The sequence below is a fragment of the Crocuta crocuta genome, unplaced genomic scaffold (genome assembly GCF_008692635.1).
Source record: "Crocuta crocuta isolate KB4526 unplaced genomic scaffold, BGI_CrCroc_1.0 scaffold427, whole genome shotgun sequence".
In the NCBI taxonomy this organism is placed as follows: Eukaryota; Metazoa; Chordata; class Mammalia; order Carnivora; family Hyaenidae; genus Crocuta; species Crocuta crocuta.
This window is the reverse complement of record NW_027533273.1, coordinates 643,171-670,029: the sequence shown is the minus strand read 5'-3', so window position 1 is coordinate 670,029 and position 26,859 is coordinate 643,171. Positions and strand designations below refer to the sequence as shown.

Genomic DNA, 26,859 nt, shown 5'->3' with positions numbered 1-26,859 from the left:
TGGGGCCCTGGGGAGGGGCCGTGTGGTGCTGGAGTCGGGGTCCTGCATTTACTGCGAGACCAAAACAGACTCCAAGCTCTGGTTTTCTCTCTCTTCTTCTTTCTTATAGGGGAAAAAAAAGAATATTCAGAACATGGGAATACAAATACAGTCACCTAGAATCTCACTGTTTTTTCTTTTGCATATTGCCTTTTGGGTTTTGGTCTCATAAAAATAATAATAGACATACATGTTTTATAATTACTGTACACATATGTTTTAGAGTTTTGATCTTCCCCTCACACATATTATATCCCATTTCCTCCTTATTTTACCCAGATTTCACACCAGTTATCTTAAACTAAAGCTACCTAACATTTCATCATGAGGATAAGTCAGAATTTCGGTTAGCACAGATATGTCTTATGAAGTGCCCAGCACAATGACTCTCATTTATTTATTAATTCATTTGTTTGTTTATTCATTCATCAAACTAACACTTATCAGACATCTGTTCTGTGCCAGCCTTGAAGAGAATATGGCAAATAAGGCACAGTCCTTACCTTTAAGGAATTCCTAGGCTAGAGGCATGTAAACTGAGGATGATCATTAAAACAGTTTTGCTACTCACAACACTTCTGACACCAAATGTGTGGAAGGTTTTCCTATGCCAATCAGTTTTTAACTCTCTGTATACCAACTGGGTTTTCTACAAATTGGTTCTGACACTACCTGGAGTTAGCACGGAGGAGTTAGCACGGACCGTCGCAGGTGAAGGGCTCTGTTCCACAAGACGGCCCCCACTTCAGATGCCAATCACCAGAACAGGCGTCCTGCACTTCTGACCGCCAACTGTAAATTGGGGTTCCCCTCACCCCCCTTTTCAGATTTGAGAATTTACTATAATTGCTCACCAGAACTCAGGGAAAGACTTTTCTTACAGTTACCAGTTTATTATGAAGGATACAACTCAGAAATAGAATGAAGAGGTTCGTAGGGCAAGGTGTGTGGGAAGGAGCTTGGAGCTTCCAGGCCCTCTATGGGTGCGCCACCTTCGCCTTCCCAGCCAGGGAAGCTCTCTGAACTCCATGGTTTAGAGTTTTTATTGAGGTAGGCACAGTTGATTAAATCATCATCTATTGGCTTAATCTCTAGCTCTTCTCCCCTCCTCCTTCCCTTATAGGGGGCATGGGATGTGTGGGGTATGTGGGGTATGTGTGTGTATGTGGGGGCTGAAAGTCCCAACCCTCTGATCACCTGGTTGGTTGGGTCATCTGCCAAACAGCTCCCATCTGCTAAGAGTCACCTCATTAGCATAAACTCAGATGTGGATGAAAGGGGCTTATTATGAATAACAAAAGACACTCCTTTTACAGTTGTCACTCAGGAAACTTCAAAGGCCTAGAAGTCTGTGCCAGGAACCAGGGACAGAGACCAAATATACTATTTCTTATTATATCACAATAACAGCCATCCAGGTGGAGGTACTCTCTGTTGGCTTGGGTCTGTGGCTTAAAGGGCAGAGTCACCCAGAGTCATCAGGGAAGGTCTTGGGGGTGCTTGAGCTGGGCCTTGGCAGATAATTGGGGGTTCAGTGCATGCAGGTCCGGGCAGCATGTGAAGAGTGAGCATGGCTCACTTCATCTAGGATGACTGTGTAGTTTGTTGTCCAAACTGGGATACTCTTTTTTTGAGTGTTTATTTATTTTGGGGGGGAGAGGGGCAGAGAGAGAGAGAGGGAGACAGAGAATCTGAAGCAGGCTCCAGGCTCCGAGCTATCAGCGCAGAGCCTGACATGGTGCTTGAACTCAGGAACCATGAGATCGTGACCTGAGCTGAAGTCTGGCGCTCAACCGACGGAGCCACCCAGGTGCCTCCAAACTGGGACACTCTTGAGAGTGAAGGAGGGACACCGGGTGTAATCAGGCCTGTTCCTGGAGAATCATGTGCGTGGCCATCCTCGGTGGAGTCCTCATCAGAACCACGGCGTGCGAGAGCCGGAGGTAGGGTAGGGCGTCCTTGTTAGAGTGCAGCCTCAGGCCCCTGCCTCCTCCAGCAGGTCAGAGCAGCCTGGGAATCTGCATTTGAACAAGTACCAGGTGATTCCAAGGAAGTTCAGAGGTTACATCTTATACAAATTAGGAGTCTACTTAAATTTATTTTTTAAAACTTTTTTTTACTGTGGAAATCTTTGAAAGTATGACAAAAGAGAATAAATAACTCCATATGTGTTCATTCGACTCCACTAATTAGCAATACATTTTCCTAATGTTGTTTCATCTACTTATCCCTGTACGATGTTTTTCCCTGTATAATTTTTTTAAGTTAGAGTATTTTAAAGCAATTTTCAGACATTATTTCACTCATATCCAATATGGACTTTTTAATGCAACCACAATACCGTTATCATAGCTAACAAAATTAATGATAATCTTTAACATCCTCTAACACTCATTGTTGAAATCTCCCTAATTGTCTCAAGAATGTCTCTTTAGAGTTTATTAATATCCACGAAAGACCCATACACTCTTTTGGGTTGTTACATTTCTTAAGTCTGTGTTTTTCTTCTTCTTCATCTTCTTTTTACGAGTTTTATTTAAATTCCAGCTAGTTAACATAGAGTGCAGTTTTGTTCTGGGTGTAGAGTTTAGTGATTCATCACTTACATACAACACCCAGTGCTCAGAGACCTTTGTTTTTTTTTAAATCTGTGCTGCATACTTACTGAAGAAATGGGTCATGGGCCCTGTATGCTTTCACAGATCACATCTTGAGGAACACCACTCTAGACTTCCTTATTTAAATTATCAACTGTGTCTCTTTCTGGAGAATTCTCCCACGGACTTGGTTAGCCCTTGCACAGACTCACAGCCATCACACACATCAAGACTTCGCCATATGGTGAATAGCATTTCTAGGGAGGCTGTGTTTACTCACACTCATTCCATTGATTATGCCTTTTATTCACCAGATACTTTTCCTTTGTGGCATTCACTGTACAGAATCAGTGATGTACAAGAAATTCCCTGTCTTCAAGGAGTGTGCGAGTGAAATCTACCTCAGCAGTAAGGTCTTACTGCGTGCTGGCTCTTATCCACACAGGCGACAGTGAGAAGGTACGCAGAATTAGACCTCCTTTCCTAGTCTTTATATGTTTATTCCCTTTGGACTTTAACATGACGTTATAACCATGAAGATGTTTATGGTAAGTAAAATATTACAGAGTTGAGTCAATACAGAGTTGACAACTTTCCTCCTATCCCTTCATAGACTATTTTTTTAAAAATGTTTTTATTTATTTCTAGGAGAGAGAGAGAGAGAGAGAGAGACAGCGTGAGCAGGGGAGGGTCAGAGACAGAGGGAGTCACAGACTGAAACAGGCTCCAGGCTCTGAGCTGGCAGTCAGCACAGAGCCCGATGCGGGGCTCGAACCCACGAACCGCGAGATCATGACCTAAGCGAAAGTCGGACGCTTAACCGACTAAGCCACCCAGGCGCCCCTCCTCCTATCCCTTTAATCTCAACTTCAGAAGTCATCAGTGTCAACAGTTTGGTGTGTGTCCTTGGTCTGAACCTTATAAACTGAGAGAGCCTTTCTGGAGGTGGCCATGGGGCGTGAGTTCCTTTGGGAGAGGTCCTTGCTACAGAGAATTCCCTTGATCCTGGGGGCGGGATCAGCCCCTAAAGGACTCTGAGCTGGAGGGGGGCCTGCTCAGATGTGTGCTGGGACTTCTGTGGCCACAGCGTAGCCCAGGGGAGATAAGGAACACCTGAACTAGGCAACCAGCTGTGGGAATGGAGACAGATGTGACCAAGAGGATGAGGACTGTCCTTCCCTTACTGTGCAGTTTTATGCCGGCCATCTCCTGCATTTGAGACACTGTACTAACCAAGCGTGTCTACTTGGTTTGTGCCCACAGCCTGGGGACAGGTTGGCCATGACTGCTTGCAAGCACTGCCCTCAGCAGTGTTCTCAGTGGGGTGCAGGCCCAGCTGGACTCATGATTATTAATTAGTGATGAATGGACATGGAAAGCCAAGTGGCAGCTTTCTGTCACTTTTGACCCAGCTGCCAAGAAGGGTGGTGGCGGTGAGGGCTCAGGTAGCTTGTGATACAAAAGCTGAGGCAGCAGCGTCAGGGATAAAAACATAAGCTTTGGAATTGGGAGTATCTGGGTTCAGACCCTGACTTTACTGCCTGTGTGATCTTGGACCAGTGAAAAAACTCTTCTGACCTCCAGCTTCTGCATCTGTGAAGTGAGATGGATGATACTTGCCTCCTCTAACCCCTGGGATAGTGAAAGAAGAGAATATACACAGAGCACTTAGCACAGTGCCTGGCATGGAGCGAGGTGGTTCTTGTTGTATTATGACATTATCTCGAAGCACAGTGGTTTTGAGATCATCCCGTGGCCCTCAGGAGGAGCCTGCCAAGTTGTTGAAGGCCAGGCAGACAGTGGGTAGCTGGGAATGGTTCCCAGATAATACTAACTTCCTTCCTTCCTTTCTTCCTTTCTTACCCCCTAGGTTGGCTGTTGCTGCTTTTTACTTTTTGCTCTCCCACCATTTGATCTTTGATGTGCTTTTTAATGAGATTTCACTCAGGGTAGGGCCTGGCCCTGAGGCTTGCATTTCATATTTGTCTGCCTGTTAGTCCATCGGGCCCGACTGAGACGGGCACCCGCCATGTGTCCCATTTAGCCCTTGGCCTGTTATGATCTATGCCTTGGTGCCCAAAGAGACACTGTATTTATAGCATCCTGTCTGTTTTTCTCTTGACTTAACCTTGAGATGATGGCTTTCACTTATTTTGTTGACCCTGCCTGGGGAGCACTTTGATGATTTTTTACATCCCTTTGCACCCTGTTCCATTTCTCTACAAATGATACCTCTTTGTCTCCAGGGAAGAACTCTATCATCTCCATCCACTCACACCCTGATTGGAAACACTGCCTGTGGGAGTGGTAGGCTATCTGGGGTAGAATGTGCCAGCAGTTCCCGGTTTGTTTTTCCTCAAGCAATTATCTGTGCATGGAATTGGGGACAGGAGGAACCACTAACCTGCCATCTTTTTCCTTGGGAAGGAGGGGTGTTGGCTTGTTAATATTAAATCACTTGCTGTAGCTCCTTGCATGACTTTTTCTGGTGTTCAGCTCTTTCTGGTTCCTGAATTTTAGGCTATTAGATCAGGGCCCTTGTTAGACCTGCCCACTTGTGTGTTAGGATTTTCTGGGATGATGTTTGGTGGCCCAGATGTAGCAAACAGGGAGGTTGGAGGGAGTGGACAGCACCTTCTCTAGTAGCCTTTTTCTTATATATTTTTAAAGGTAATGTGTTGGCATGATGGTTAAAACGACTATGTCAAAAACATCTGTGGGAAGCTGTGTGAAATAAGCAATGGAAACATCAGTGGGCAGACGGTTGGATGAGGAAAAAGGGTAATCCAGGGGAGACACCATTTTTATGTGCTGGTTCACCCCACCAACCAAGGGTGCAGGTGTGTCCTGCTGCTGGCTCACACTCTCTGCCCACACCTTTGCACATGTCTGTGTTTTATGCTGGTCTTTTACTCATGTGTTCTTCTAAGCATTGAGACACAGTCCGCCATTTTCCCCCTTTCCTTTCACAGCAACTTGACTTGCACCTGATGGTTTCTGTAATCCCCATGTGTTGGAGAGTGTGTATCCGTAGACAAGGAGAGGAAAGGCCCGGGAGCTGGGAGAGGTGGGAGATCCACCTGTGAGTATTGACTGTGTGGCTTGGTGGTCTGTGTGCATGGGCCACTGAGTTTTGGAATAATTTGTTACGCAGAAGTGGATACTATTCCAATGCCTGTTGAGTGAAAAGAGGGTTTTTAGTCTCAGCCACACACTACACTTAGAAACAACACCCCATAACCCCCACCCAGGCCTAGGTCAGCAATCCAAATTCCCTCCTCCTTCAAGCTAGACTCTCTGTGGTAGTTGTGCCCGATGAGTTAGGATAGGGTATCAATATTTATTCGTGCTCATGCTGCATGCCCTTATAGGTCACAGCGGTGGCTCTGCTTTTATTCTAAGTACTCAGGGCCCCAAGCTGACCGATCAGCTGTTGTCTAGAAATTTTTTGGTCATTATGTCAGAGGGAAAGTGTTCTTGAGGCCCTTGTACTGGTAATTAAATAGTTCAGCTTAGAAGTGAAGGGGATCAGAATATCCTATTTGAAAATAAACTACTTTGGCATGAGGATTATTTTGAGCTCAAGGCACTTGAAAAACAGCAAACAGAGCTCTCTTCCTCTCTGCCTGAAAGCAGAGCATGTGGTTTTTGGGAAGGTATCTGCTCTCTTCTCTTCATCTCCTGAAGAGAATAACTTTTAATCACTGGAGATGACTCTTATCAACAGAGATGGTACTGCCCTGAGTCTGCATAACAGCCCCACTAAAAAGCCTTTGCCTTCCATTAGTTTCCTGTATATCTTTACCTTCTTGCAACTTACCTTCTCTAGAGCCCCAAACATCCTTTCCTTTGTCTTGTCACTTTTCCACAATCTGTCACCCTTTGTTAAAATGCTCTCAAGCCTAATTGCTTCTTGGGATTTTCACTTCTTTTTTTGTGTAGCTCTTATCTTTTGTCAGTTTAACTTGCAGCAGGCATCAGGTACTGAACATAAGAGGGTAGGGAAAAACAGTTTTCCTCCCCTGAAGAAGTGACACACATCATGTCACTGACTATAGCTAGTCATATGGCCACACCTTGGACCCAGAAGCTTTACTGTTTAGTATATGTCAAGCACTGTAACAACTGCTTGGTATAAATGGTCTTCTTTGCCTTCCCAACAATGTTCTGAAGTAGATATTATCATCTCTCCCATTTTACAAAGAGGGAAACTGAGGTACACATAGGTTAAGTAACTTGCCAAAGGTGAGACAGTAGCTGATAGAACCTAGACTCAAACCCCAGACTCCACATGGGGGCCCAAGCTTCTGCCACCACAGTCGTGAGAATCACCAAAGATGGTCTGAAAACATTGAACCTCAATAGAAATATGGGTCAACATCTTGGTATCTTTTCTCCAAGGAAACTCTGGTTTCTATGCAAATTTGCTGAATTTAGTCCAGAGGCCTTCCAGCTTCACATATAAAGTGGTAAAGGGAGAGTGGTAGGTGTGGCCATTATCAAATCCAATTATGTGGCTAAAATTGAAACAACAACAGCATATGACATTTATCAAGGATTTACAATGTGCCAGATTCAGTCTAAGTCCATTACATTTATTTAGTCCTCCTAACACTCCTATAAGGCATAGGGTGCTCTTATTATCCTTATTTTTCTGATGGGGAAATGGAGCTAGAGAGAAGATAGGAAAGTTGCTTTGGGTCACATGACTGGTACATGGAGGATGCAGCAAACCTTTTGGAAAGGTATGGAATTGCAAAGTATTCAGTGGATTAAATCCAATGGATGGATTTTATTTTCTTGCCTAACCTTGTAAGATGGTATCAGATGATTTTTAGGAAAGGGATCAGATGTGTTTAGATCTTTCATTAGATGTGTTTCCTAATTTAAATACAGAGCTTGAGGTAGTGGTAAAATGGACAAAGAGAAGTTTGGAGTTATGGAGGGAAAAACCCATTGAAGACTCAAAGGGGTTTTTAATAAAGGACAACTACTCTAGTGTTTAGAGATGGAAGGTTTTGCATATTCATTGTCAACAAATGTTTTTAAGAACTTGAAAACATTTGGTTCTCTTAAGTGCCTTGAGTAGCCCCCTTCCTGTCTTATTTGCTTTACTTTGCACTATTGATTAGGAAGGGGTGTACTGGGCACTGCTCCACCACAGCTTCCTCCCTGCCCAGTTATCCTAAATTCTGATTTGATAGCTCTGGAATTGGTGAGGTTGTTTGTTTACTGAAACATTTCAAAAGTAAAGAAAACTTGCAAGTACATTACAAAGAACCGTTCTTTTCCTGAACCATTGAGAGTAAGTCTCATTTCCCCTGATGAGTTTGTTTTTTTCCTAAAACGAGGATACTCTCTTACATCAGTGACTCTCGCAGTAGCATCACCATCTCCTAATAACTTTTAAGCCTCATCCCAGACCCCAGAATCAGAAACTCTGGACTGAAGTCCAGCTACCGGTGGACTAGATTCTGATCAACACTCAAGATTACACATCGTGTATTTTGTAGAGTCCCCTATATTACCTCATCACAACCATACAAGGGAGGGAATTAATATTGATACATGACTACGATCCACTCCTCCTAGTCCCTTTACATTCTGCCAGTATCCCCAGTTTTCATGTCTTTTAGAGCAAAGGGATGACACCCAGACTCTTTCATTGAGTTTCTTTGTCATGTTCATGTAAAATACCCATCAGATTGGAAAAATAGTTCCTTAATCTGTTTTAAGATTTTCATAACCTTGACACCTTTGAAGATGATGGGCCAGTTAATTTGTAGAGTGTTTCTCAAATTGCATTTGTCTGATGTTTCCTCATGATTAAACTCAGGTTATGGACTCTTGCCAGAAATATCACAGATGTGATGCTGCCTTTTTATCATTGCATCCCATTAGGTGGTACACAATTGCAATTTGTTCTGTATCTGATAATATTTACTTTAGTTACTTGATTAAAGTGGTGTCCATCAGACTTTTCTACTATAAAATTATTTTTTTCTCTCTGTAATTAATAGGTATTTTGTGGACAAAAAATTTCAGATTATGTAAATTCACTGTTCTTTATCAACTTGTCATTTATTTGTTTGTTTGCCTATCCATTCATTAATCCATTAATATAGGTATGTGACTCAGATTCCTATTTTATGAATGGATTATAATCTGTTACTGTTATTATTATGATGTTCAAATTGTCTTAGAGTGGGCCTGTGGGAGCCCTTTCAGGGTCGCTTCTTTGTCCCTTTTATTTGTTGAGGCCTTTCATGCTTTCCGGTATAAGATACTCTAGACTCATCTTATATTTTCTTTGTCCTGGCCCCTGAAATCAACCATTCCTCTAAGGAACCCTAGTTTCATTTTGTTTCTTTCTCCCTTCCTTCCATCCTTCCTTCCTTCCTTGTGGAAAACACTATTTAGAAATCAAGATCTGTTTTACTAGGTGTGCTCATTATTCCTGGTGTGTCACTACTTCCAGGCCTACTTACTAGACAGAACTAGGAATTGTGTGTGTATATTTATACCTATATTTGTTTGACTATCTAGCTATTCATACTTAAACCCATGAGTTCACATTGATATCTTCTATTCCAGTCCAACACCAGATTGTATTCTAGTTTTCTCCCTTTCTATATTTGTAGCTCCTCGTCTGAAGGTGAGAAATCTGGTTCCCACTATCTTTACTTTTTCCTGTATTTGATCAACTTTGCTGTCTATATAACCAATTTCTCCTCACCTCTGCTACCCTACTCCCTACATGGATACTCTCCCCATTCTTTTTGGGCTCTGACACCTGTGCCCATACCTGCTGCTGCTCTGGGCTGCACAGATGCCCCTTACCCAACTTGGGCGTGGATGCCCCATGTGGGCCACTTTCCTATCTAGATGACTTCCCTACCTTGCTCAGACTCTGATGCTTTGTGCTGGGCTGTCCCTCACATGCACCCATGGATGATCTCCCCACTCAGCTACAGCTCTGATACCCTGCTCTGCTGCCTTTCTTCCCCTACTCAGTCTCTGAAGTTGCATACTGCGATGGACCACCAACCTTTCTCCATCTCTTGTAAATGTCTTATTTGCTGCACCTGCCTTCAACAAACCATCTAGGACTATTTCCCTCTATCCTCTCCATCCCCTCTCCCCTCCCCTCTATATAAGAATGCTTTCCTTTCCCTGGTAAGGTTCCACCACCTCACTCTGGGCTATAGCAAATTCTTCCCTCACCCAGGACTTTTGGATTGAATTGTTTGGAAAGGAATGGGAAGGGGAAGAAGAGGAAGAGGAAAATACAGTCAGGTTTAAATGTACTTTTAAAATCAAATTATTTATCCATAATACCAGTAGATTTACTTTATCATTTGTTTATAGGGTACAGAAGCATTTCCATTTTATCATGAGGCTTATGAACCATGTACTTCCTTAAAATAATAAAGTCTTTATTATATACGTGTGTATATATATATATGCATATATATGTACATATACATATACATATATATACATATATATGCATATGTATATATACATATACATATACATATATGTATACATATATATATATATACACACACATACATAAATCAGGTTCTTAGAGACATTCCAGATGTTTTTCTTGCTCAGGGAAAATTTGGATAATATGGTAGAATAGAAGCATTGTTTGTTTTTGGTTCTCTGAGATTCCTTGATTTTAAAATCTGCACAGTGTTTTTACTCTTGTTATTTTTATTGTTCATGTTATAGTTGTATTATATCTGTGTGTTTCCTACATGTTTCTCACCTTCACTAGACTCACTAATGTCTCTCACTTGTGTCAGGAGGGCTTTTCCCTTCTCCAGTGCTCAGATCTGTGGGCTTGGGTCACCACTTCAGAGGCAGCAACTAAGAGCTCAAAATGCAAAGGAGGCTGCTTGTAAAAATGTCAGATGAAAGAGTTAGATGCAAGATTTGAAAGCAGGCTTGCTGGATGTCATTTTTTCTATTTTTATAGATTATGACTGAAATGGGAAAGAAGGATGAGGAATTTGAAGGACTGAGGGAAGAGGGAAGAGTGAGAGACCCTTTTTGGTCTGGTTTGGAGGCAGAGGGATGGCATGGCATGCTGTGGAGAGTGCCAGGCAATCCTGGGTTGGCAGACTCAGCTACCCTCTTGTTTTTGTCAACAGTCAGGGGCTGGCCTCTTGTGGCCATGAGTTTCTGCATCAAAGTGACACTTATGTGAGCCTTGGAGTTTCAGTTCAGTCTCTTTCCCTGTCCCAACTATAACTAGCTGCTGGTCATGGGCCATTGTGCCTTTGGTGATAGAGACTAGGGAAATTGCAATTCTTGTGAGGTAGAGATGGTGGTGTGAAGAGAAAGCCTTGATTTTTGACCAAGATGGGGGCTAAGTGACATGCGGTGCCTGGGTGGCTCAGTTGTCTGTGTGTGCAAATCTTGATTTTGGCTCAGGTCATGATCTCATGGTTTGTGGGATCAAGCCCTGTGTTGGGTTCTGTGTTGACAGTGTGGCGCCTTCTTGGGATTCTGCCTTTCCCTCTCTCTATGCCCATCCCCTGCACATGCTGTCTCTCAAGATAAATAAACATTAAAACAGAAAAGATGGTGGCTAAGTGCGGTTTGGACAGAACCAGTGAGAAATCTTCCCTTGGGCCAGGATGGGGGTGAACTCATACTCCCTGTTATATTATTGCTATTATAGTAGATGTGTATGGAAATTAAGATATTAGTACGGCATGGTAGAGCATAAATAATAAAATCCCCCCAACCCAATTCTGTTAATATTATGAAAGCATAATTCTAAATAATAGGTCTGTACAGATGGTCCCAAACTTATGTGGCTTGACTTAGATTCTTTTACTTTGTGATGGTATGAAAGTGATATGCATTCAGTAGAAACTCTACTTTGAATTTTTAATTTTTACCTTTTCCTGGGCTAGTGATAGATGCGGTAAGATACTCTCTCATGATGCTGGACAGCAGCAGTGAGCCAGTTTCCAGTCTGTCATGTCATCATGAGGGTAAACACTTGATAGATTTACAACCATTCTGTACCATAGAGCTATTTTGTTTTTTCCCTTTCAGTATAGTATTTAATAAAATATATTAGATATTCAATACTTTATTATAAAATAGGATTTGTGTTAGGTGATTTTGTCTGACTGTAGGCTAATGTAAGTATTCTAAGCAAATTTAAGGTGGGCTGAACTCTGATGTTTGGTAGGTTAGGTGTATTACCTAACCTGCGTTTTTGACTTCTGACATTTTCAATTTATGGTGGGTTTATTGGGATGTAACCCCATTGTAACTCAAGAGAGATCTGTACCTCAATTCATTGATTTATAGACTTTATATTATATTTATTGGCAGTTTAGTAAAAACAAATGAAGATGAAATTCACTTCTATTACCCTTTGATCTTTCTTCCTCCCAATTTTAAAAATTAATTTTCTAATTTCTAATCTGTATGAAAAATTTAGTGCCTCAGCACTTGCTATTGTATTTCCTTCACCTAGCTCCCAGCTGATCAACCATACTGATACATTTTTATTGATAAGATTTAGTGATTATATTGCATTAAAAAAATATAATTTATTGTCAGTTTGGTTTCCATATAACACCCAGTGCTCATCCCAGCAAGTTCCCTCCTCAATGCCCATTTTAATTAAATATCAAGATTCAATAGCATTTGTAATATTTTTTGTGGGACTACTTAATATTATTACACCTTTAGAAAAAGACATATAATGTATCACCGAACTTTGACCAAAGGAAGATACTCCAAGTTGCAGGGATTCTTTGAATGCCTTGATTTGCTTCACATTTGGAATACAACTTTCTAGGAACACATAATTGCTTCAGTTAAAATTTATAATTGCCTTCATTTTTTCCTTGTTGACTGGAGGAACATGTGCTTTTGCCACCATATATCTAATCTCATTCAGCTTTTTAAAGCAAACCACTTGTTGAATTTCTCTAATGTTTTTCTAGGCCTGCCTGATGCACACATGTCAGCCTGAGATTACTTTGCTTTGTATTTCAAGTTGATTGTACTGTTTTGTAGGATCCTATGTCTTACTTTTAATTTTTTTCCCATGCTTTGTCTTGGTGGAGTATACACTCAATAAATTTTTCAGAAAGTGTTTATGGAAGTTAAACTTTCTAAGTTAAAGCATGTCTGAAAAATGTCTTTGCCCTTGAACTTGATTGATGGTTTGGCTCAGTATAGAATGCTACATTCAAAATCATTTTTCCTTCTGAACTTTGAAAGCACTGTTTCATTGTTTTCTAGTTCCAAAATAGCTATAAGATATTTTAAATTAAAAAAAAAAAATCTGTCTAGGGCCACTTGGGTGGTTCAGTCAGTGAAGCATCCAACTTCCACTCAGGTCATGATCCCATGGTTTGTGAGTTTGAGCCCCACGTTGGGCTTACTGCTGTCAGTGCAGAGCCCACTTGGGTTTGGGAACTTCATCCTCCTCTCTCTCTGCCCTTTCCTTGCTCATGCATGCACACCACCCAATCTCTCCCTCTCTCTTGCTCTCAAAAAAAGTCTCTATTGCAGATAAACTGTTTTGCCTCATTCTAGATTTGCATTTAGATTTAATATTCTTAAATATGAGGAGGGTTCTGAGGGCTTAAGTATTTCATCAGTTTGGGGAAATTTTCCTTGATGATTTCTGTGATTCATTTATTCCTTGAATATTTTTGGTTTCTTTTCTGTAGCTTCTTTTGGATGTATGTGGCCCTCTTGACCAGTCCTTTCTTACCTTCTCTCTCCTTTTCCCCTCCAGCTTTATTGAGATAGAATTGGCAAATAAAAATTGTATACACTTAAGGTGAACAACAACCTTATAGTGTGATATATTATATACACTGTGAAATGGTAGCCACAGTCAAGCTAATTAACATGTATGTCACCTCCCATAGTTACCTTTTGTGTGTATGTGTGTGTGACTGTGTGTTGAGAATACTATTTTAGCAAATTTCAAGTGTACAATACAGTCACCATGTTGTACATTAAGTCTCTAGAACTTCATCTTTGCACCCTTTGATCCACCTTTCCCAAATCTTTCTCCCTCACCTTTCCACTTCTTAGCCCCTGGTAACTACAGTTCTGCTCTCTGGTTCTATGAGTTTGACTTTTTTAGATTCCATATATAAGTGGGATCATATAATATTCCTGTGTGTACGTGTTTCACATTTCTTTATCCACTCATCCATTGTCGATGGACACTTAGGCAGTTTCAAATCTGCCTGTTGTGAATAATGTGCTGCAGTGCACATAGGTATGCAGATACCTTTGGAAATACCGATTTCATTTCCTTTGGATATATACTCAGTAGTTGGATGGCAGATTATATGGTAGTTGTGTGTTTAATTTTTTGAGGAACTTCCATACTGTTTTCCATAATGGCTGTACCAATTTACATTTACACCAATAATGTAAAAGGATTCCCCTTTCTTCACACCCTTGCCAATACTTGCTGTGGTTTGAGCCACAGATTTCTGAGCATCTCTTGTCTTTATGATAATAGCCATTTTAATAAGTGTGAAGTGATTTCTCATTGTGGTTTTGATTTCTACCTCTCTGATGATTAGTCATCTTGAGAACCTTTTCATGTACCTCTTGGCCATATGTATTTCTTATTTGGAAAAATGTCTATTCAGGTCTTTGGCCCATTTTTAAAAACTGAGTTATTTGGTCTTTGTGTGAGTTTTTTTTTTTTTGGTAGTGAGTTGTGTAAGTTTTGAAATAGATTTTGGGTATTAAACTTTTATCAGTTATTTGGTTTGCAGATATTTTCTTCCATTTCTAAGTTGCATTTTTATTTTGCTGATTGTTTCCTTTGCTGTGTAGAAACTTTTAGTTTGCTGAGGTATCACTTTTGTTTTCTTTTGTTGCTTGTGCTTTTGGTGTCCTAGTAAAAAAAATCACCAATGTCAAGGAAATTTTCCCCTGTTTTCCTCTAGGAGTTTTATGGTTTCAGGCCTATATTTAAGTCTTTAATCCAATTCGAGTTGATTTTTGTATATGGTGTAATATAAGAGTCCAATTTAATTGTTTTGTGTTTGGATGTCTAGTTTTCCCAGCACCATATTGAATAGACTTTCCTTTCCCCATTGTGTATTCTTGGCATTTTTGTCATAGATTAAGTTTACCATGTATATGTAGCTTTATTTCTGGGTTCTCAGTTCTCTTCCATTGGTCCATGTGTTAGTTTTTATGCGTGTACCATACTGTTTTGAATAATGAAATCAGTAAATGCGATGCCTCCAGGTTTGTTCTATTTTCTCATGATTTGGCCATTCAGGGTCTTTTCTGGTTCCATACGAGTTTTATAGTTAAAAAAAAAAATTCTGTGGGGCGCCTGGGTGGCTCAGTCGTTTAAGCGTCCGGCTTTGGCTCAGGTCATGATCTCACGGTTGGTGGGTTTGCCCTGCGTCGGGCTCTGTGCTGACAGCTCAGAACCTGGAGCCTGCTTTGGATTCTGTGGCTCCTTCTCTCTCTGCCCCTCCTCCACTCATTCTCTTTCTTTCTCAAGAATATTAAAAATTAAAAAAAAAATTCTGTCATGGGGCACCTGGGTGGCTCTGTCAGTTAAGCATCCAACTTCGGCTTAGGTCATGATCTCATGTTGTGGGTTTGAGCCCGAGTTGGGCTCTGTGCTGACAGCTAGCTCAGATCCTGGAGCCTGCTTCAGATTCTGTATCTCCCTCTCTCTCTGACCTTTCCCTGCTCACACTGTCTCTCTCTCTCTCTCTCAAAAATAAAGAAAACATTAAAACGTTATTAAAAATTTTTTAAAAATAAAACAATTCTGTGAAAATGCCATTGGAATTTTGATAGAAATTGCATTGAATCTGTAGATTGCTTTGAGTAATATGGACATTTTTACTATATTAAGTCTTCCATTCTAAGAATATAGGATATCTTTTCAATTGTCTTTTCAATGTCTTCTTCAATTATTTTAATTAGTGTCTTATAGTTTTCTATATGCAGATCATTTACCTCTTGATTAAATTTATTCCTATGCATTGTATTCTTTTTGTTGCTATTGTAAATGAGATTGTTTTCTTTACTGTTAGTGTATGCAAATACAACTACTTTTTATGTGTTTATTTTGTATCCTGCAGCTTTACTAAATTCATTTATTCTGTTTGTTTGTGGAGTCTTTAGGGTTTCTTATCTATAAGAGCATGTCTTCTGCAAATAGAGACAATTTTGCTTCTTCCTTTTCTATTTATATGCCTTGTCTCGTTAGAGCTTTTGTTTCAATGTCTATTTTGTCCAATATAAATATTGTTACCCCACCTTTCTTTTACTTCCATTTGCATGATAAGTGTTTTTCCATCCTTTCACTTTCAATCTGTATGTGTCTTTAGGTCTGAAATGAGTCTCTTGGAGGTAGTATATAGATGGGTCTTGCTTTTTCTTATCCATTCCATCACTCTACATCTTTTGATTTGAGCATTTTGCTCAATTACATCCAAATTAATTATCGATAGGCATGTATTCATTGACATTTTGTTACTTGTTTTATGGTTGTTTTTATAATTATTCTGTGTTCCTTTCTTCTCTTGCTCTTTCCTTTGGTGGTTTGATGGCTTTCTTTAGTGATATGCTTGGATTACTTTCTCTTTATTTTTTGTATATCTATTACTGGTTTTTAATTACAGTTACCATTAGGTTTATATAAAACATCTTATGCATATAGCAGTCTGTATGAGGTTGATGGTCAGTTAAGTTTGGACTCATTCTAAAAGCACTAAATTTTGTTCCTCCCCCACGTTTTAGGTATATGGTGCCATACTTTTATTTTATGAATTCCTTGACTAATTTTTATAAAAAATATTGGATGTTACTGCTTTTATCCTTTAACCACATTTATCAGTGATTAATCTACTACTTTTGTTATGTTTATATGTATCTCTGAAACTTTTTCCTTTCTTACTTTTCTTACTCCTGCTTATGGTCTTTCCATGTAAAGAATCCCCTTTAACATTTCTTGTAAGGCTGGTTTAGTGGTTATAAATTCCTTTAACTTTTATTTGTCTGGGCAACTCTATTTCTCCTTCTATTCTGAATGATAACCTTGGTGGATAGAGTATTCTTGGTTGCAGTTTTTTTTTCCTTTCAGCATTTTGAGTATATCATGCCACTCTCTTGTAGCCTGAAAAATTTCTGCTGAAAAATCAGCTCATAGCCTTATGGCGTTTCTCTTGCATGTAACTGTTTTCATCTTATGCTTAAAAATTTTTCTCTTTACCACGACCTTTTGCCATTTTAGTTATTATGTGTCTTTGTGTGGACTTCCACACAAAGTTGGTTAGTTTTATTGGGAGATCTCTGTGCCTCATGAATCTGGATTTCCGTTTCCTTCACAGATTTGGGAAGTTTTCAGCTATTATTTCTCCAAATAAATTTTCTGCCTCCTTTTTCCTGTCTTCTCTTTCTGGGAACCCTATAATGAGAGTGTTATTATACTTGATGGTGTTACTGAGTTCTCTTAATCTGTTGTCATTTCTTATTATTCTTTTCTTTTCTTTTTTTTTTTTTTAATTTATTTCTAGGAGAGAGAGAGAGAGAGAGAGACAGCGTGAGCAGGGGAGGGTCAGAGAGAGAGGGAGTCACAGACTGAAACAGGCTCCAGGCTCTGAGCTGGCAGTCAGCACAGAGCCCGACGCGGGGCTCGAACCCACGAACCGTGAGATCATGACCTAAGCGAAAGTCGGACGCTTAACCGACTAAGCCACCCAGGCGCCCGTCTTTTCTTTTCCTTAGAGAGAGAATGAGAAAATGTGAACTGGGGAGAGGGGTTGATCCACAGGAGAGCACAGGAGTGCACTGTTAACAAGCTAGTTTCCTGCAGATGTCCATGTGTCTAGACTTTGTAATAGGGAGAGAAATGTTGCCCTTCAGCTGTTTTGTTCTTGGAGAAGTCTTCTAAAGATCCCTGTCCCTTCTATGCGTGTTCAGAGATTAGTAAATAAATCTGCTTTCTATATATCCCGGGTGTTTTTCAAATTGCTGCTTTATGCTCTATATCAGTGGGGTTGTTTGTTATGCTATCTCTTTAAGTGTTGAGACTCAGTTTCCTATTTCCCTGAGTCTCCCACAGCCAAACCTGCTGATTTTTTGAATGTTTTTATTTTATTTTTGAGAGAGAGAGAGGGGAAGGGGCAGAGAGAGAGGGAGACACATAATCCAAAGCAGGCTCCAGGCTCTGAGCTGTTGTCACAGAGCCTAATGAGGGGTTTGAACTCATGGACCACGAGATCATGACCTGAGCCAAAGTCAGATGCTTAACCAACGGAGCCACCCAATGGCCCCAAACCAGCTGATTTTTAAAGTTCCAAGTATCAAGTGCCACTGATTATAAAACATGAAGGTAAGCCCCTCTGATTTTCACAGCTAAGTATTATGTAGATTTGTCTTCCCAGTGCAGATCTTCTGTGCCTGGGGTGACTGGTATGGGGTCTGCTACTCTCTGTTCCCTGTGGTATTCCTCCCTTCCTCAGTCAGTTTTATTTTCACTGTTCCTAATATTTGTGATGTGGCCACTTCCTTATGATTAGTTGTGGAGAGTCTGTTCTGCGATTCTTCATAATACTTTCATTTGCTTTTGCTGTCTTCCTTTGTTATTTATTTTTTGTAATAATGTTCTTAAATTGCTGTCTCTTTGTATTTTTAAAAAATGTTAATTTATTTATTTTGAAAGAGAGAGAGAGAAAGAGAGTGCACCCTTGTGCAAGACAAAGGAAGGTCAGAGAGTGAGGGAGAGAGAGAATCACAAGCAGGCTCCCTGCTGTCAGTACAGAGCCCACTGAAGGGGTAAATCTCATGAACAGTGAGATGGTGACCTAAATCGAAATCAAGAGTTGGACGCTTAACTGACTGTGCCACCCAGGTGCCCGTCTCTATATATCTTATGAATAACTACTAGAAGCAGTTTTTTAAAAAAATTATTTCTGAGAGAGAGAGAGACAGCTTGAGCAGGGGAGCGTCATAGAGAGAGGGAGACACAGAATCTGAAGCAGGAAGCTTCTTTTTCTTTTTGATTAGCATGAGGCTTACATCAAATATCTTACAAAAAGAATAGCCTATTTTAAGCTGAAAACAACTTACCTTCAGTTATAAATGCTAGCCCTACTCTTTTGCTTCTCCTTTCCTATCTTTTATGCTATTGATGTCACATTTTATCTTTTTATACTGTATATTCATTAACGAATTATTGTAGCTATGGTTATTTTTAATACCATTGTTATTTTGACTTTTTTTACTAGAGATAAATGTGATTACATAATACTATTATAATATTAGAGTATTTTGAATTTGACTATACCTTTATCAGGGAGTTTCATACTTTTGTATGTTTTTATGTTGTGCTTAACATCCTTTAATTTCAACTCGAAAACTCCCTTTAGTGTTTCTTATAAGGCTTGTCTAGTGCTGACAAACTCCCCTAGCTTTTGTCTAAGAATGTCTTTACCTAGCCTTCATTTCTGAACGCCATTGTGCTGGGTATAGTATTCTTGAATGGCTGTTTTTATTTTTCTTTCAGTATTTTGAATGCATCATCCCACTCCCTCCTGGCCTGTAAGTTTTCTGTTGAGAAATCGACTGATAGCCCTTTAGGAATTCTGCTGTGAATGATGAATTATCTTTCTCTTGCTGATTTCCAAATCCTTCTTCATCTTGGATTTTAACATTTTGATTATAATGTGTCCTTGAGTAATCTTTTTTGGATTTATCTTGCTTGAAGTCCTTTAAACTTTTTGTACATGGATGTCGATATCTCTCTTCTCCCTAGATTTGGGAACTTTTCAGCTATTATTTATTTAAGTAAGTCTTCTTCCCCCTTTTCTCTCTTCTTCTGGGGCTCTCATGATTCAAATGTTAATTCTCCTGATGATGTCACATAATTTACATAGGCCTTCTTTCTTTTTTCATTCTTTTTCATTTCTCTAAATAGCTAATTTTAAATGACTTGTCTTTGATGTTCCTGATTGTTTCTTTATTTTATTTTATTTTATTTTTTTGTCTCATGTTTTATGTTTTTTTTATTTCATAGTTTATTGTCAAGTTAGGTTCCATAAAACACCCAGTGCTCATCCCAACAAGTGCCCTCCTCCATGCCCATCTCCCCCCTTCCCCCCACACCCATGAGTCCTCAGTTTGTTCTTAGCATTCAAGTGTCTCTCATGGTTTGCCTCTCTCCCTTTCCCCCACCATTTCCCCCCTTCTTTTCCCCCATGGTCCTCCAATAAGTTTCTCCTAATCCTCCTATAAGTGGAAGCATATGGTATCTGTCTTTCTCTGTTTGACTTATTTTGCTCAGCATAAGGCCCTCAAGTTCCATCCATGTTGCTGCACATGACCAGATTTCATTCTTTTTCATTTCCATGTAGTATTCCATTGTATAGATAAACCACATCTTCTTGATCCATTCATCAGTTGATGGACACTTAGGCTCTTTCCATGATTTGGCTATTGTTGAGAGTGCTGCTATGAACATTGGGGTCCATGTGCCCCTATGCATCAGCACTCCTGTATCCCTTGGGTAAATTCCTACCAGTCTATTGCTGGGTCATAGGGGAGTTCTATTGTTAATTTTTTGAGGAACTTCCACACTGTTTTCCAGAGGGGCTGCACTCGTTTACATTCCCACCAACAGTGTAGGAAGGAATACATTTCTCCATATCCTCGCCAGCATCTAGAGTCCTCTGATTTGCTCATTTTAGCCACTCTGACTGACGTGAGGTGGCATCTCCGTGTGGTTTTGATTTGTAGTTCCCTATGAGGAGGGATGCTGAGAATCGTTTCATGTGTCTGTTGGCCATCTGGATGTCCTCCTTGGAGAAGTGTCTGTTCATATCTTCTGCCCATTTCTTCACTGGGTTGTTTGTTTTTTGGGTGTGGAGTTTCATGAGTTCCCTATAGATTTTGGATATTAATGCTTTATCTGATATGTCTTTTGCAGCTATCTTTCCCTATTACGTTGGTTGCCTAATATTTTTATGGATTGTTTCCTTTGCCGTGCAGAAGCTTTTAATCTTGATGAGGTCCCAATAGTNTAACTATATTTATTCTTCCAATCCATGAGCATGGAATGTTTTTCCATTTCTTTGTGTCTTCTTCAGTTTCTTTCATAAGTTTTCAATAGTTTTCATAATACAGATCTCCTGTATCCTTGGTTAGGTTTATTCCTAGGTATTTTATGGTTTTTTGTGCAGTTGTGAATGGGATCAGTTTCTTGATTTCCCTTTCTGTTGCTTCATTATTGGTGTATAAAAATGCAACCGATTTCTGTACGTTGATTTTTACCCTGCATCTTTGGTGTATTCTTCGATAAGTTCTAGTAGGCTTCTGGTGGAGTCTGTCGGGTTTTCTATGTAGAGTATCATGTCGTCTGCAAAAAGTGAAAGTTTGACTTCTTCTTTGCCAATTCTGATGCCTTTGATTTCCTTTTGTTGTCTGATGGCTGATGTTAGGACTTCTAGCACTATGTTAAACAACGGTGCTGAGAGTGGACATCCCTGTCGTGTGCCAGATCTCAGGGGGAAAGCTCTCAGTTTTTCCCCAATGAGGATGATGTAAGCTGAGGGCTTCTCATAGATGGCTTTGATGATGTTTAAGTAAGTTCCTTCTATCCCGACTTTCTCGAGGGTCTTTATTAAGAAGGGATACTATATTTTGTCAAATGCTCTTTCTGCATCTATTGAAAGGATCATATGGCTTTTATCTTTTCTTTTGTTGATGTGATGTATCACACTGATTGATTTGCGAATACTGAACCAGCCCTGTAACCCAGGAATGAATCCCACTTGATCTTGGTGCATGATTCTTTTTATGCGCTGTTGGATTCGATTTGCAAGTATCTTGTTGAGGATTTTTGCATCTGTATTCATCAAGGATATTGGCCTGTAGTNCATTGTGATCTGACAGTGTGCATGGTATGATCTCTATTCTTTTATATTTATTGAGGGCTGCTTTATGTCCCAGTATGTGATCTATCTTGGAGAATGTGCCATGCACACTTGAGAAGAAAGTGAATTCCATGGCTTCAGGATGTAAAGTTCTAAATATATCTGTCAGACCCATCTGGTCCAATGTGTCATTCAAGTCCATTGTGTCTTTAATGATTTTCTGTCTCGTTGATCTATCCACTGCTGTTAAGCGGAATATTAAAGTCCCCTGCTATGAGCACATTCTTATCTATAAGCTTGTTTCTGTTTGTGATTAATTGTTTTAGATATTTAGGTGCTCCCATTTTGCTGCTTAGACATTTATGATTGTTAGTTCTTCCTGATGTATAGACCCTGTAATTATTATATAATGCCCTTCTTCATCTCTTGTTATTGTCTTTAATTTAAAGTCCAGTTTGTCTGATATAAGTATACCTACTCCAGCTTTTTTTTTGACTTCCCGTAGCATGATATATATTTCTCCATCCCCTTACTTTTAATCTGAAGTTATCTTCCAGTCTAAATGCATTTCTTATAGACAGCAAATAGATGGATCTTGTTTTTTTATCCGTTCTGCTACCCTATGTCTTTTGATTGAAGCATTCAGCCCATTTACATTCAGTGTTATTATTGAAATATGTGGGTTTAGAGTCATTGTGTCCTTTGTGGGATTCATGCTTGAGGTGGTGTCTCTGTTATCTTTATTCCTTGCAACACTTCCCTCAGAGCGTCCCACTGAGGATTTCTTGTAGGGCTGGGTTAGTGGTGACAAATTCTTTCAATTTTTGTTTATTTGGGAAGAATTTTATCTCTCTTTCTATTTGAATGACAGGCTTGCTGGATAGAGGATTCTTGGCTGCATATTTTTTCTGTTCATCACATTGAAGATCTCCTTGCCATTCTTTTCTGGCCTGCGATGCTTCAGTAGATAGGTCTTTCACCATTTTGCNATATGTGGGTTTAGAGTCATTGTGTCCTTTGTGGGATTCATGCTTGAGGTGGTGTCTCTGTTATCTTTATTCCTTGCAACACTTCCCTCAGAGCGTCCCACTGAGGATTTCTTGTAGGGCTGGGTTAGTGGTGACAAATTCTTTCAATTTTTGTTTATTTGGGAAGAATTTTATCTCTCTTTCTATTTGAATGACAGGCTTGCTGGATAGAGGATTCTTGGCTGCATATTTTTTCTGTTCATCACATTGAAGATCTCCTTGCCATTCTTTTCTGGCCTGCGATGCTTCAGTAGATAGGTCTTTCACCATTTTGCGTTTCCCTTTGTATGTTAGGGCCCTTTTCTCCCTTGCTGCTTTCAAAATTCTCTCTTTGTCCTTATATTTTTCCATTTTTACTATGATATGTTGTCTAGAAGATCGATTCAAATTACGTCTGAGGGGAGTTCTCTGTGCCTCTTGTATTTCAACGTTTACTTCCTTCCCCAGGTTGGGAATTTCTCTGCTATAATTTGTTCCAGGACTCCTTCAGCACCTTTCCCTCTCTCTTCCTCTTCTGGGATTCCTATCATACAGATATTGTTCCGTTTGACTGTGTCGCTGAGCTCTCGAACTCTTCTTTCATGTTCCTGGATCAGTTTGTCTCTTTTTTTTCTCTGTTTCTTCTTTTTCTATAATGGTGTCTTCTAAATCACTTATTCTCCTTTCTGCCTCTTCAATCCGGGCATCGGATGCCTCCAGTTTATTATCTATCTCATTTATCGCATTTTTAAATTCATCATGCCTATTTTTATGCTCCAAGTTGTTTGTAGCCATAGTTTCTTTGATGCCCTCAATGCTTTTTTCAAGCCCAGCAATTAATTTTATATTATTGTTCTAAAATCTGTTCACTTATGCTACTTATATCTGTTTTGAGCAGTTTTTTAGCTGTCAGTTCTTCTTGGAATTTTTTTGGAGGAGAACTCTTTCATTTTGTCATTTTGGTTAGCTTTCTATCTCTTGTTAGTTTAAAAAAAAACTCTTATGCTCTCTGCACCTGTGAGTGCTGCTGTACCCAAGAAGACTCTTTGACTGTCCAGAGCCTATCCTTTCAGAAAGTGTAGTTTGAATGGTATCTCTTGGTCTCTCTTCTTGAGACCTTGGTTATTTTATTTTCCTGCTCGTAGTGGTATTTGGGACTCTCCACCGTGTGTACTTTGGCTTGTTTCTTGAGATAGCCCTGGAGAAGAAAACAGACAGACAAACACACAGGGAACAGAGGCACACAAACACACAGACAAATCCAACAAACATGGAAACAGAGAGGGAAAATGAAAAAGTAAAGAGAAAAGAGGGAGGAGGGAAGGCGAATAATAGAAAATAAAAATACATTAAAAAGTCTAAAAGAAGAAAAGGAAAGGAAAAAGAAGAAAGCCAATAGACAAAGAACAGTTTAAAGCATATAACCAGATTTCCCAGCTTCAATTAAATAGCCGGGTGTATGCAGTGTTGTGTGAAGAGCCTAGAGAAAGAGAGAGATGATAGGGCGGGGATGAGGCAAAATTGGAAATGGAATGAACAGGCAGAAGGGATAAGAAGCTTTTTTCAAAGAGCAAAAGGGTGGAATATGGTTGAAGAAGTGAGAGTAAGACGCTGGTGTTATCCAGAGAAACTGTATAGTATAATTACTCCTGAGAGAAAGAGATGAAAAGGTAGGTAGGTGTAGAATTTACATCTACAGAATGGATTAAATGTGACTGTGTAAGCAAGCCAGTGACCAGAATTAATCAGGTCAGTGCTCCAATTAAAAAAAAGGGTGGGGGGAGGGCAGCTCTCTAGCAGTGATGGGCATGGTTTGATCCAATGCATTAGGAGGGAGTTCTGCCTTTGAGGTTGTGGGGAGGAGAGTGGTGGTGCTCCAGTTCCTTCTTGAACCAAGTGCTGTAACTCGCTTTTTTGGGTGTGTAAACTCCCTGTGCTGGGGACGCAGCCAAGGTGGGCCGCGCTCTATATCCCAGGTTAGGCCTCGTTTCCAAATCCCAGTTCAAGAGCCCCACTGAAATTGCCAAGACACAAACTTGCAGGCGATCCCCTCAGGGCAATTCCAAGCCTCTTTCCTGCCCCCTGAGGATTGAGCCAGAAGCCGCTGCTCCATCTCCTTCAGTCTCCTTATGGTTGGGTTGGCGAGCAAGGATGGGGGTCGCCTGGGACGGTGCTTCCTGCCTCGGGTCAGCTGGAGAGCCGGAAACCAGGTCCCTCTGTGTCTCCTCACCCGAAACATGAACTCACGGGCAAATCTTCCAGTTTTAAGCCCTTCTCCTCCCCTCTAGGGATCCAGCCGAGCCAGAAGCACAAAGGCGCTGTGGGCGCACGGCCCCTTCAGGTAGAGTTGGCTCGCACAGGGAGTTGGCATGCGAGAGTTGGCACGCAGGGAGATGTTTTCCCGGGGATTGTTTGGGACAAGTGCAACCCGCTTAGGGTCAGCTGGAGAGCTGGTGACCGAGTCCCTCTGTGTCCTGAGCGGAGGTTTTTCTGTTCCCCAGTGACAGTGACCGTGTCTTGAGCAGTTTTGGCCTCTCTCTTTCCCGTCTCACTCCCCGCAGAGGGGGATAGCCCCTGTCCCTCTGTGTCTCTGGTCCCAGCCCGATTTTATCTTCCCCAGTTTGCACTCACGTTAGAAGGTTTTCTCAGTGGACTCTGTCTCCTTTTCCTCACAAACTCCTGGATTCTCTAAGGGTTCCATGGCTTCAGGTCTTCTCTGTGCCAGATATGGGGGTGAGTGCAAGGTAGGGAGCTCCCAACTTCTCTGCCATCTTGCCCCTCCTCCCCTGGGGTGTTATAATTGACTGATTCTTCCTGATCCATGTAGCTTGCTTTGATGTCTACATTTGACCGAGGAAACACTTCTTCCAGTGTTTACCGACTGGTCTTCCCTTGTTTTGTAGTGATTTTTCATAAATCTTGTTCTCTACTTTTCTTTTTCCTCACCCTCAAACAAAGAGAAATCTAAATAAAGTCAGTATTTGTCTATAGAGAGGTTAGAACTTGGCCTCACATTCTGTCCATTTTGATTGTTTAATGGGTACAGAATTTTTGTCTGGGGTGATGAAGAAAATTCTGGAGATAGACGGTGGTGATGGTTTAACAACAGTGTCAGTGTTCTTAATGCCACTAAGCTATACATTTAAAAACGGTTAAAATTGGGGTGCCTGGGTGTCTCAGTCAGTTGCAAGTCTGACTTCGGCCCAGGTCAGGATCTCACAGTTCGTGAGTTCAAGCCCCACATTGGGCTCTGTGCTGACAGCTCAGAGCCTGTAGCCTGCTTCGGATTCTGTGTCTCCTCTTTCTCTGCCCCTCCCCTACTCACGTTGTGTCTCTCAAAAATGAATAAATGTTAAATAAAATAAATAAAAATGGTTAAAATTATAAATTTTGTATTTTGTATATTTTACCACAAATTTTAAAAAGGACCACTAATTTAGATAAGAAGGAAGTGGCATGGCTGCCTCAGAAGATGATACCCATGCTTCAAAGATCGGGTTGGCACAGAGCTTGTGTGGGAAACTAGGAGCAGTTAGGGTAGGAGGGGGGAAAATGATCTTCCAACTTTCTCAACTCCTCTATTTAGTAGCAGTGGGCCAATTTTTTAATACGGGCACCTCATTTTTGTTGTGATATCTTGACCTTTGGTTTTGGCTTTAATGTTGAGAACCTTTGTTTTTTTGGAGTGTCTTTGGAGTTATTTTCATGAAAATATGGGTAACGTCATTCTCACTAGAAGCTCCATTTTTTTTTTTTTTTGGTTATAATTTTGGTGATTTATGGTGGCCATACTATAATATTTGATGTTGGAGCAATTTCTGGAAAAATCTATGATACAGGATATGAACTATATTAGGGCTTTGTTTTGCCTAAGTAAAGCACTTATAAAGATGTATTGAGCTCTGCTTGCCAGGTATGTTGAGGAAACCCAACATAGGTATTATTTACTCAGACTATTGTTTTTGTGATGCATTGTAGAGAGATATAGGTGAAACAGAAGACATATCTCTTGCATTAGAGAACATTTTATGTCCTTCAGAAAACAGGATTACGTGTTTATTTACTTATTTATTATTTTTCTAAAATTTTATTTATTGAAAGAGAGAGAGAGAGACAGAGAAAGAGTGTTGGGGGTAGAAAGAGAATTCAAGGCCGGATTCACACTGTCAGCACAGAGCCTGATGTGGGGCTTGAACTCATGAACCATGAGATGATGACCTCAGCTGAAATCAAGAGTTGGATGCCTAACCAACTGAACCACCTTGGGGTATACATGGTTAGAAGAAATCAAAA

The 26,859-nt window shown here is 40.4% G+C and overlaps 1 long non-coding RNA gene across 1 annotated transcript in view; it reads left to right on the top strand.

Annotated features, from left to right (window-relative positions):
- Positions 1-3,049: 3,049 nt before the first annotated feature.
- LOC144218056 (uncharacterized) overlaps positions 3,050-26,859 on the top strand; it is a 110,756-nt gene continuing 86,946 nt past the window's right edge. The window contains exon 1 of the long non-coding RNA XR_013331037.1: positions 3,050-3,095. This is a non-coding gene — a long non-coding RNA (uncharacterized LOC144218056). The remainder of the gene's footprint in view (positions 3,096-26,859) is intronic.